The 13,023-nt window shown below is 34.7% G+C and overlaps 2 long non-coding RNA genes across 7 annotated transcripts; one reads left to right on the plus strand and one right to left on the minus strand.

The window, feature by feature from the left end:
- Window positions 1–1,265: 1,265 nt before the first annotated feature.
- Window positions 1,266–12,314, plus strand: LOC107766993 (uncharacterized). Of its 6 annotated transcripts, XR_001643813.2 has the most exons (8): window positions 1,266–1,738; window positions 2,267–2,445; window positions 3,141–5,161; window positions 5,260–5,475; window positions 5,731–5,847; window positions 5,945–6,364; window positions 6,433–6,549; window positions 12,124–12,314. It is a non-coding gene; the product is annotated as an uncharacterized LOC107766993 (long non-coding RNA). The 6 variants fall into 6 exon arrangements; XR_001643815.2 differs by having other exon boundaries at window positions 2,267–5,161; window positions 12,121–12,314; XR_012696688.1 differs by lacking the exon at window positions 6,433–6,549 and having other exon boundaries at window positions 12,121–12,314.
- Window positions 6,562–12,057, minus strand: LOC142166340 (uncharacterized). Its single transcript, XR_012696689.1, has 3 exons — window positions 9,221–12,057; window positions 8,140–8,194; window positions 6,562–7,659 (listed from the first exon to the last, which is right to left on the minus strand). It is a non-coding gene; the product is annotated as an uncharacterized LOC142166340 (long non-coding RNA).
- Window positions 12,315–13,023: the final 709 nt, after the last annotated feature.

A 13,023-nucleotide genomic window follows, 5' to 3' on the forward strand; every position in this document is an offset into this window, starting at 1 on the left:
AACAATCTCTTCAGCATTTATAGATATTAAATTGATATCTTTTACAATTATAGATATTAAATTGATTAGGTACATTCTTTTGTTATATTAACAATCTCTTTACTTGAAAATTTCATAGTCATCCATAGACTTCCATCATATTTCTTTAAATTTAAATTCGAAGAAAAACAAGAAAATGTTGGCAAACACATGCTTATTGAGTGTAGAAGGGAGTTCATGGGAAGCAAAGATAATGAAGGAAAAGTCAAAATACTTCATATGTAAAGGAGGGTGGCTAGATAAAAACTTGAGCTCCAGGACAATTTGCTCTTTTTATTAGTTGATAAATCTAACTTTTAGGAAAAAGAGCAAATTTCCTGGAGCTCGAGTTTTTGATGTAGCCACTCTCCGTCACATATGAAGTATTTTGGACTTCTCCTTCATTATCTTTGCTTCCCATGAATTCCCAGCTGCACACCAATAAGCATGTCTTTGCCAATATTTTCTTGTTTTTTTCTTATAAAAGAAGATGGGAGTTGCTAAAAAAATCATTGTAGTAAACTTGGTCAGCATGTGTCTGACAGAAAACACTTTGGTGAAATTAATTTGGTGAAATGGAGCATGGCTGTCTTATAGCTCATAATGCTGCAGCGAATTTTGTCATGACCCTAAACCCAGACCCGGTCGTGATGGCGCCTCTCGTGAAGACAAGGCGATCCGACACTTCCCATTTCCAATTAATAACAATTAAGCAGTAAAAACAGTCTAAACATGAATAAATAAACCAAAGTATAAGTAAATAATAGTATAATATGCGGAATATAGCCCAAACACAGCCCGATACCGGGGTGTCACTATTCATGAGCATCTAAACAAAGCCGGAATACTCGGAAGACTACAAAGTTTAATACAAAAACTAAAGACATGAAGAAATAAGATAGGGAGGAGCTCCGGGCTGCGAACTCCAACAGCTACCTAAAGACTCCTCGGATCCGCGTCACTACAAGAAATTGGATAATTAGTGGCGGCATTTAGCAGCAACCCTATTAAGTTGCTACAAAATGTATATTATTAGTAACGACTTTAAAAGTCACCACAATTTGAATATATTTAGCAACGATTATTTATGGGTCGCCTCTAAAGTGGCTGAAATTTTCACTCCCGCTAAAAATAAAATTTTGGCTCCATATTTATTGTGGCGACTTTTGTGAAGTCGCCGCTAAATATGAATTGCAGCGACTGGGTCGCCCCTATTCCCTTTTAAAAAAACAAAAGAAAATACTCAATAGATGAAATACTAAAATCGGTCCAGAGACAGAAGTAGTGAAACTCTCATCTCGAACACATCGACTCGATGTGAAGAACATAGAAGCGCCCAAAATTGGTCCTCTATAGATAGAAATCCCAAATTGAAACCCAAAATCGGTCCTATCTAGATAGAAATCTTTCCAGATAATAGAAATCCCAAATCGAAATCCCTCAAAAATCTCACCCAAATCGAAATCCCTCAAATCAGAATGTGAATTCGATTGGGTGTTTATGATACTTGCCGGAAACTTCATTTTGAAGCTAAATCTCAAGATTGGAAGCTGGTTTGACGAGTTTTGGTTTGAATTTGTGAAACGAGTGTGCGAAGAAGAAGACCACTAGGGTCTTTCTATTCAAAGCTTCTTCAACTTCAAGTATTCTAGAACTTGTACACTACTGCGGAAGTCGGCAAAGGGCAAGAAAATATAGAAGTGAAATTTTAACAACTTAGGTATGTTAAAATCCCTAATCTTTTAGACTCGGCATTTAGAACTGTACAACTCCTTGCTAAGCTTTAGTTGGGTCGTATTTTAAACTAGTTCAGTTTGTACCCCATAGAATGCTTCTTCCTTGTCGTGTTCGAGATTTAAAGGAATAGTATGAATCTGATTGAATATTGACCAATTGGACTACATGTAGCAAATCTGTAGCTTAGCTCCTAAAGCTATTGGCGTGCAGACAAAAGGCAAACATAAGACGAGATTGTGGGCAAGGGCAAGGAGGTGGAGGGGTGAGAGAATGCATTATGTTCCTACTTGCAACTGCGACTAACCTTTTGTAGTGCTAAATTGTCTGAGGGAATAGGAAAGTTATATTTAGTGCTTGATTTGAGAAAACGTACTTGCTTTAAGTTCGTTTAATCTCAAAATATCATCATATAGATCTGTTAATGAGACTAGATAAATTTCAAATTATCAGTTTCCTATTTGATGTCATCTGCTTCCTTAATATTGCATCTTACTGTGCTTATGCCTTGCAGGAATGTGTTCAAGTCAAAAATCATTGTCTGTCTCACAGTGCAGTTACTAGGTTCCCGACAGACTTTGATATTTCTCCACATAAGCCCTATAATTTCGCAAGGCTCCACTTGTGGCGTAAGGATCAGGGAGGCAGCTTATTTCTAATTGTTCAGGCAAGCAATTTGTATGGTTCAAGCAGGTACAATGTATTTAATTTGCCTGGCCTTTATTTGAATGATATACATTGGTTGGATTTGTAGGTTTAATGATTTTAGTTGTTAATTTTGTTGTTGTTGCTGTTTTCTTGAATTTGTAACCCATCGCGTGCTTCTTCCTTGTCGTGTTCAGTTTGTACCCCATAGCGTGCTGCTTCCTTGTCGTGTTCGAGATTTAAAGGAATAGTGTGAATCTGATTGAATATTGTTAATTCCCTAAAGACTTGACAGTGATCAAAGAAGCAGAAGATCGCCAGAAATGCTTTTTCCTCGTAATTTCTCTGCCCGTTTAACTATCTTCTAATCTCGTCCAGCGAAAGAAATTTTGTTATATGATTTCTGAATACTATTTGTTGAAGTTGTCAATCTTGCATATTACCTGGCAGTAACTTAATCAACACAATACTAAGGTCATGTATTTTTGTAGTTTCATAGAGTGGTACGTACCCTGGTTTGAACTTGTTCTTCATTGCACACAATTCGTATAAGTAATTTTGGAATAGACTACTTCCTTCTTGTTTGAATAATGTGTTTTGTGACTGCTTGTCTGAATACCCCTGGTAAATGTTAATTATTATATATATTTTGATTACTATAATTCTTCCCCTTTTAATTAGTAAATTAATTTATTTATTTTTTAATATATATATATGATGGATAAAAGTTGGTTGAATATTAGGAATAGAGTCGATAAAAGATATAGAGATGGCGTAGACAACTTTCTTAATTGGGCATTCAGTCAACAAACGGTGAACACTATGATTCGATGTCCTTTTAAAGGGTGTATGAATACCGTGTTCAAGCTAAGGGATGGTGTAAGAGGAGATTTATTGAAGAAGGATTTTTGGGATTCTTATAAAGTGTGGGACTTGCATGGAGAAGTGTTAGTTAGAGTTGAAACTTCTAATACTGCAGTTAGTAATGAACCAGAAGATGATAGCATTGAAGAGGAAAATATTACTGAAATGATTCACGATGCTTGTGGATATACGAATGTGGAGGATAATAATAATAATAATTCAGAGGACAATGAAGAGCCAAATGTACATGCAATAAAGTTCTACAAATTGTTAGAAGATGCTGAGACAGAACTTTATCCTGGTTGTAAAAAAGTCTCGAATTTATCTTTTGTTGTTAAACTACTTCACTTGAAGTGTCTTAACCATTGGAACAACAAATCGATGGATGCATTATTGAGCTTCTTCAAAGAAGTTCTTCCCGAGGGGTCATTTGTGCCTAATTCTTTCTATGAAGCAAAGAAAAGTTCTTTGTGACCACGGCTTAAGGTACACCAAAATAGATGCATGTCGAAATGATTGTATTTTATATTGGCGTGATTATGCCGATGTCCAAGCATGTCATAAGTGTGGTAAGTCTAGATGGAAGTCCGAAGAACATGGAGGCAAGAATGTAGCTCATAAAATCTTGCGGCATTTTCCAATCAAACCAAGGCTTCAAAGATTGTACATGGCAAGAGAAATAGCTAAAACCATTAGGTGGCACAAGGAGGGAAATGTTGATGATGGTGTCTTGCGACATCCATCTGACTCAATAACAAGGAAATCTTTTGATGCACGACATCCCACCTTTTCAGCTGAGTTAAGAAATATTTGATTAGTTTTGGAAGAGTTGAGAGAATTATGGGTCGGAGTGGAGACTTATGATGCACACTCAAAATCTAATTTTCTGATGCATGTGGCTAGCATGTGGACGATCAACGACTTTTCTGCATATGAAAATCTTTCAGGATGGTCAACCAAAGGCAAGCTTGCATGCCCTTCTTGCCATAAAGATACACAATCGACTTCCTTACGTAGTAAGTTGTATTATATGGGTCATCGTCGCTTCCTTCCCATGGACCATCCATGGCGAAGAAGTAGGACGTTATTTGATGGGAAAGTTGAAATGGGAGTTGCACCTAACCCTTTAACAGGTGATGTAGCACTTATGCAATGACAAGCTTTGGGTAATGTGAGTTTTGATAAAGTACAAAAGAGAAAGCGTGATGTTCATAGCAATGCTTACAATTGGAAGAAGAAAAGTATTTTTTTCCAATTGCCTTATTAGAAGAGTCTTATGTTACGACATAACCTTGATGTGATGCACATCGAAAGAAATATGTCCAATAGAAATTTTATCAACTGTCATGAATATGGTTGGAAAGAAAAAAGACACATTGAAAAGTAGATATGACTTGATGGATCTTGGAATCGGATAAAGGTTGCATCCTATTGAGGATGAGAATAATATTTTGTTACCGGCAGCATGCTATGCATTGTCCGCAGAAGAGAAGCTGAAGGTGTGCAGTTTCTTAGCTAATCTGAAGGTTCCTGATGCATTTTCCTCAAACATTTCAAGGTGTGTCAACGTACAGGAGAAAAAGATACATGGACTGAAATGTCACGATCATCATGTATTGTTGCTAGACATTTTTGCAGTAGCTATATGTGGTTTGTTACCCAAGGAAGTGTGTGATCCAATTATAGCCTTAGGAAACTTTTTCAAGAATATATACTCTAAGTGCTTGACGATTGAAGATCTTGATATCCTAGAGGCAGAAATTCCTATTATTTTGACCAAACTTCAACTTGTTTTCCCTCCGGCTTTCTTTGATGTCACGGTTCATTTGCCAATTCACTTGCCAAGTGAGGCAAAGCTTGGTGGACCAGCTCAATATCGGAATATGTATCCTATTGAGAGGTAATTTATTGTTTAATAATTTCGATGTTATAGTTTTAGAATGATGTTACATGATGTTACATTTAGGATATTGAATATAATGTTACACTTATTGTCAGGATATATTTGAAGTTTGCAGCGGGTTGCGAGAGCATAGGTTTCAGGCCTTTGTAATTAGCACTATGCAAAGTCTTTTTAGAGCATGGAAAGCTCGACTCAGCATTCTGTACTCTAAGTACTGTACTAATGAAGAAATATTATCTCATCAACTTGAAGATGTTGAGCTTGAGGACTGGAAATACCTAATACAATATTTTGGAAGTCCGGAATTTAAGGTATTAACTTAATACCTGAAAATTGTCTCTTTGAAAGATGATTTATTAATCTGTTTACTTACAGGTTGTAAGTGAGAGGAACAAAAGAAATAGAGAAAAGCAAATAACTAAGCATACTTGTGGTACAAAGTCTTTTGCAGAAGTAGAGGAATCTACAGTAAAAATATATTTAGTCCCCTACTATCACATATGCTTCTTTGTTATTTATATATTTATATATTTGCTTATATATTTTTTTCCGTAACTATATTGTAGAGAAATCCTATTACTGGAGAATTGAACACACCAGATAAAGTTTGGGAAATCCAACATACACACAAGGATGATAGAGGCGAAGTGGTGTGGTTAGATTCACAATCCCAACAAATTCATGTAATTATCTAAAAACACTTATAAAGTTCTTTGTTCTGTAATTTTCATTTAATATGTTTTATTATGTTTTGATTTAAATAATTATGCATAAATGCAGGGTTGACTCCAGGAAGTTGTCGCTCAGCAACAATCTAAGGGTATCGAGCATCCCATGACTAAAGATGAGATTTTATCCTCCGTTGTTGGTGAGAGAACATGCTATGTTTGTGGAAAACGATACCGAAAGAAGCCTCCTAAAAAGAGTAACATTCAGCAGGCAAACATAGAGGCCAACGTGTCTTCTGCTATTGATATTGTACGTCAAGAGATGCAAGCCGAGATGAATAGGATGTTGCAAGAAGAACGTGAAAAAATCGTTGTTGCGTTGCGAAGAAATATGGAAATTGAGTTGTAAAGGAAGTTGGCAGAGGAGCGTCAACATGCAAATGCAGAAACAGACAAGAGGATCTCTCTAGAAGTGGAGAAGAAGATGCATGAACAATTTGCTAGTTTCTTGACCAGAATGCAACAGCAACAGGTACTTGCTCCGCTCCTTCTTAACAATTCTTCTTCCTTCTTAACATTTCTTCTTCTTTCCTTCTGTAGTGACTTCATGTTTAGGGGTTTAGTAACCACCAGGCATTGTGGTGTTCTCTATGATGGTAACCTTCTGATTTTGCTGTTGGACTGCCTTGGCTTCACATTGATTGTTGCCCTTTTGAGGTTGCCACTGAACTTTCTTTTTGGATATATTTCTTCTGTTAACTTGTTGAAAAGGTTGTTCATTTGCTTCAATATAGATATGTTCATTTGCCCTTCTGTTAACAGTATGTTCTGTTCTTCCTGGATTCCTGTACTTTATTTTGTACCATCTTGGTACCTTTGTGAATAATAACTTTACTGATTCAAACAAAAAAAGATAGACTTTACAACTAGGTGATACTTTCCTTTTATTCTTGTTAAAGTGCCTGGGGAGTGGGGGAAAGGGGTCTACCATTGCTTCTGCACTTAGTGATTGGTAATCATCTCTCTTTACTTAGCAGTCTCTCATATGTTATTTTCTTGAGTTTTGACAGTTGTTTCCTATCATCTTGGCTCTGCCCTAGTTTTTGAGGTAGGTGGTCCAAAAATTTGTAATCAAATCAAGCTCAGCTAATCTGAAATCATACTCTGCCTAATCATCTGAAACATTCTTATCACTACAAGAAAATAGAACTACGACAACATTTTTTAAATGTCATTTTGAGTCATATAAATGTCACAAAATTATTTACCGACATTTATTTGACATTTATAGCAAACGTCGTAAATTTTGATGTCGGGAATTTTCCAACATTTACATTAATGTTGGCAAATAAATAGTGACATTTATATACTGATTTTTTATCAAATGCCACCATCTTGAGTACAAAATCAATATAGTTGCAACATACAAAGAAATGTCGGCAATCTTACTCATCCTTTCTACATAAACATGCAAAATGTCGGTAAATCTTCTTTTGTCAATAACTTTTTTTCTTTTTATACTTGAAGGAAGTTAATAATTTTTATCTACTAATAAACACAATTATTCATATAATTTTAATACTACAATGTCATACCCAACAAAAGAATTTTGAATTAAAACAAAAGAGATACGTAAACATTATTTTTGAAAATCTTACAGTACCACTCAGTAGTGGTTCTCAAAAATATAAAGTTTTTCCCCAGTATATATTCAGAACAAGCTATGCTAACTATAAATAGACTCCAATGTTGAGCACAAAAATATTAATTCACAACAGTTCTTTGCACAAGAGTTTCTCTTTTTGACTCCAATTTTTGCATATCAACCTGACATAAAACCAAACAATAAAAGGAAAAATTAGAAGTTAAAAATACAAGGTAACAAAAACCAGTTAGCAAGCCACTTCTATAGAGTTATATGGCATATGATATCACATTCAAAGTTAGAATCCGTGCAACTTAAAAACCTTCCATCATACAAACAAAAATAAATAATACTTACTTATCACAAAGAAAAATAAAACAATAAGAAACTTCAAGTCTTCGAATACGAGCCACAATATAAATATGTACCATAAAGTAAGAAAATGCAAAATGTGCTTGAACACATCTACATCTGTTTAGTTAACATACAGAATGGCAAGTTCTCTCTTTCCTTTTCCTCTCCTTAATCCCTTCTAACTAAGCATGACATTTCAATTTTAGGATTAAATGATGTTTGTATAATCATTTGGATAGACTGATACCCTTTTCGCAAGGAAACCACAAGAATTTTCTTTATCTCAAAGATATTGTGAAGAGTATAACCTTTGACGAGCTGGCAGACCTTGAGTATGCTCCTAACACAACTCATTTTCAACACCTGCATGGTAATCTTGTTAGTATTGCATTTTAGGTCTAATCAACCAAGCAAGCGTCTAGAGGTATTGATAGGTAATACAAACTAGATATTTACTTATCTCAAATTAAGGAGATGATCCTCTTGAGTGACCAACGGATGAGAACCACAATTAACTAGAATTCAGAGGCCATATTTTGTTAATGACCATGTTATAGAGGTCATTTTTCTCCTACAAATACATAGTACTATCCATATTCTTACTCATGAAAAGCAGAATGTCATCTCCTGTGAGGAATCTAACATTATAAGTCGATGAGGTTAGTTATTTGGTGCTACAGTTTCAAGTTTTTCTTTTGTCTGGTGAACTGATCTCGAGTATTTATGTGTCAAGGAAAGATAATCTTGCTTCTTTTCTACTAAAGTTTTGGCATTATAGGTGTAAATAAGTTATTCTATCATACTAAAAGATTGTTCTATCGGACTTAAATGTAATCTTACCCAACTAAATGCAAAAGCGTGATATTTCCTATAAGGCATAGTTCAGTTTCTGACTTATCCAAGCAAGATTTCTGTAATTTGGACCTGCTACACTCATCCTACCACTATTAGCACCTATAAACCTAATCAAGTAATTAAATAATTTACATGGACTAAGAAGGAGCGTAACAAGAATGAACTATAACAACATGACAGTAAAACAATCATATTAAAGATGTAATAATAGACAAAATCCAATAAAAGAAAGAATCAGCCAAAGAAAATAAAAACTGCAAATACACAATGACATTAAAAGAAAAAAGGTGCAGATACTAAAGATACTAAAGCTTTATCCCCAAAATGATTCAATTTCATCACTCCACAATAGCCATGTATCTTGAACATAAATAGAGAACTGTTAAATTCATAAATAACCCTATCTACCACTTCCCAAGCACAACAAACTTCAGTATATCATATTAAACGAAAGGGCAACTATTTTAAAGGCAGGAAATACAATCCAGTGAACATAATAGAACAAAAATCACAAAAAGAAAATACTTAACACACCTTAATAACCTTGATCAAAATTCTGAGAAGTATCAGTAGTATCTGTCATGTTTAGAGTTTTAGAACAATCTAAGACCAACCTGGTTGTTTCCCCATTCAATTTTCGGCGTCACACTAAGATTTGCTTATCGCTAATCGAGTGCGACTTTGAATTTCGAGAATGTGATTTGCAATCAATCAATTTTTTGAATATGAGATGACGGCATCAATTATTTGGGTATGAGGAAAGGGGAAGATTGGAGGCACGGTTTTAAGAGGAAAGATTGGGGGTAGGTTTTTTAATAATAATAGTTGACCAGGCCTATATATTTTTAGCTTAATAAGTATAAATGTAAGTTTCCTTCATTAGATATAAATGTCAGTAAATAACGACTCATATAGCTACATTTCATTTAAAAGTCGCAATTACTGTGTCATTTTTAATCAAATGTCATTGAATTTACCGCATTTTTTATGAAGTGTCACAAAATGATTCTTTTTCCGACATTTTTTCCACATGTCACTGATTAAATGTGGCCGTAGATCTCATTTCTTGTAGTGTATTTTTGATTCACCAACTGTTCGTTACTTTTCACCATGTGTTTGGTTGTGTTTACCAACGGGGTCCAAGGTTTAAAGCTTCATTCATGAACTTGAATGATTAACTGAACATAGGGCATTCAAGAAATAAGAAACATTTCCTTCCCATATTAAATAGCTAATCATTTAATATCGGATGCTGAAGTAAAATGCAAGCTTCAAATCTTGAAAATGTTACATCAAGAGCATGATTTTTTATTTATTTAAGATAAGTCATACGTAGTTGTGACGAGAATACATGGAATATGTTTCAACATGTGGTATACTAATGGAACATTGATATGTCAAATGTGAATATTTCAAATTGGTTAGGCGTCTAGCTAGGTAATTTAGAATGGAATTAATTGGCTTCACTATTCAGTATTCTCTTTGTATTGAACTTGTGAAATACGAAAGCGTTGTTTCCTTTAGATGTAGTTAAGGTAATAGTCACAGATGGTCCTACTTTCGAGTGGTAAGTATATAATACGTCTACAACATTGAACAGTTTAGAATGAAAGCCAGTTTGTGATCAATACTTATTCTGGAAATGGATGATAGTTCCCACCCCTCCCCCACCCCCACCCACCTTTTCATGCCTTTATGTGCATTCCTTGTTTTACATTGGGCAGGGCATAGGTTTTGTGTTGCTGATACATTAAGGTATGACATAATACTAATCAGTTGCTTAATTTACCCTCCTAGCTAAGATGTAGAACCTTGTTCACTTAATTTTGTTGCTCGTAAATTTTTTAATGATATATGAAGGAAAACAAAAACAATTTAACTCTTTTGTTTAGAATAGGAGGAGGAAGGAAGAGCAAAGTTCTAGGCAATCAATTTTCACCATAATATTATTACTTTGCTTTACAATAAAATTATGTGCCTCTTTATATGACCTTTGTATAATATAAAATTTCATCTAAATATACATTTTAGTTTAACTAATTATGCTGTCACATATGGCTTTATAAGCTTTGATTTGCTGAGAAGGTAGACAAGGATGCTTGAAAGCCTTGAATACCAGTCCTCTACTTCTCAATGCAGTCCTAGATTAGTGGTCCAGATGCCAGACGATCTCTCATTATGCACATGTTTTGCATCTTTGGTCATATTCCTATTATGCAACTGACATCGATTTTGGTTCTATTTACTTAAGTATAAGACCTTTAAGACAAACCTCAGCACATGTAGTTTCTTATCACCATGTGCAACTGATTCGAATGATTTCTGGCATTCTTATAATTAGAGGTTTGCCTGGTGGTTAATCTGCTATGCTTATGTTGGCCTTGAACTTGTGACTTTCTGATATTAACTGGTTTTTTCTTCTGAACTGTGTGTGGATAATAACTGGAGGTTTGCATCTTTTGCTGATTTTTGTTTCTTTGGATTTGAATATCTCCATTGATTATGATCAAGAAAGAGATGAAGATTTGTCCAATATTGGGATGCTTCATAGTGTTGACAAATGTATTTTTTTTCCAAAATTCAAGAGCTGTAGAAGAATAGAATCTAGCTAGCTATTATTAAATTTTCAACATTCTGTTTGTCTAATATCCACCACTAGCTATTGCATTTGCGGCCATTCCAGCAAAATTGCCGAGTTCATCCTTTCTAACTTTCCTCGATGCACTTGTGTTCCTCTTATAGGCAGTGCCGTGGCAGCAAGCTGAACATGACTTGGCAAGGCAGCAACTTCCTTCAAGCTACTTAATCGATTTTTCTCTTGTTTTTCTACTATCTTCCTCTTTCTTCTTGTCTCTTAGCAAAAGGATCTTGACCAGGCTCATCAGTTTCCTTGGCTTCAATAATTGGCACATCTTTGTCATCATTTATGTGATCATAGCCATGTCTGCGCTTCCATGACCCAGTTTGTTCATCAAAAACAACCTTGTCTTTCTTACGCTTATGTATACCTTTCTTCTTCGCGAACATTTCCCATTTTGTTGGAGGTTTAGAAACTCCATGGATTTGGTTCAATATTCTGAACATCTTTGGTATGTCTGTTGTAGCTTCTGCAACACTGTTCTTGCGGTATTTATTTCTCTATTTCATGCAATGCCCATTTAACTGTCTCTATTAATCTTATATGTTTCTAGTTTTCTGTAAATTGAAGAAGTTTCAATCATGATTTCTATGTATAGTTTCTTGAAAGGGCAAAGAATAGAAAGACAGGAAAGATCAAAAGAAAGCTACTGTGATTGTTTCCTTCTTATATGACCTTTATATATAGCAAGAAGAGAGCAAATCTACTTTGTCAAATCACATGTGCTACAATATATATACTACTGTTATAACTATCATTTCTCTGATTCTTCACTTTCAACATTCTGTTTGTCTAGCAGGGACAAGGCACTTAAACAGTGGTATCGTTCAAGGATGGTGTCGGGCAAGGAGCAGTTACAAGGCACTTAATATTTTGTCGTTTTTCGGATATGTATATGCGTACAATTATAATGCACAATGAAGTGTCGGGTAATATATATGTAATTGACTTTTTAGTAATGATAATATTTATAATATTCGGCTTGAGAAATTCTTTTAGTGTTTGTCAAGCATTATTGGTTGCTTTACTATTGATAGTTAATATCTCTATATGAAATTTTAGAGAATTAGGTTCCTACTGCATGGAAATGTATATAATTTTGGTCGTTATAATTGTTGAGAAAATAATTTTTAGTGGCGACATAGTTTTGTCAAAAATTTAGTAACTGTTGAGATATTTAAGTTGCCACATAATGTCAACTTCTTTTGCAGCGACTTTAGTCGCTACAGAAAACATTGTGTCTTTCATGGTTAAAACTTTTGTAGCCACTTAAATCGCTACTAAATGACATTTATAGTGGAGACATAATCTTGCCACTGAACATAAATATTTTTTGTGGAAACTTTAGTCGCTACTAAAGAACATTTATAGTGGCGACATAAACTTGCCACTGAACATAAATTTTTTTTGTGCCAATATTAGTCTCTACTAAAGAACATTTATAGTGGCGACAGTAAGGGTGATTTCTTGTAGTGCTTGAAGCTGGAAGGATCAGCACTCGGGAGCGGGACCAGATACGCCTGAATATGCATACAGGGTGAAGGGAGTAAAGTGATTACTCTAATTAAGTGAGTAACAAATGTAAATACAGACAGCAAAAAATCACATAAGGCACAAAGCATTCTATAATGAAGCAGTAAAACTATTTCAAAATAGTAAATCAGTGAAAGACACGTAAAAATCCTTTAACTCAAATGTA

This window comes from Nicotiana tabacum, chromosome 11, assembly GCF_000715075.1.
Source record: "Nicotiana tabacum cultivar K326 chromosome 11, ASM71507v2, whole genome shotgun sequence".
NCBI lineage: Eukaryota > Viridiplantae > Streptophyta > Magnoliopsida > Solanales > Solanaceae > Nicotiana > Nicotiana tabacum.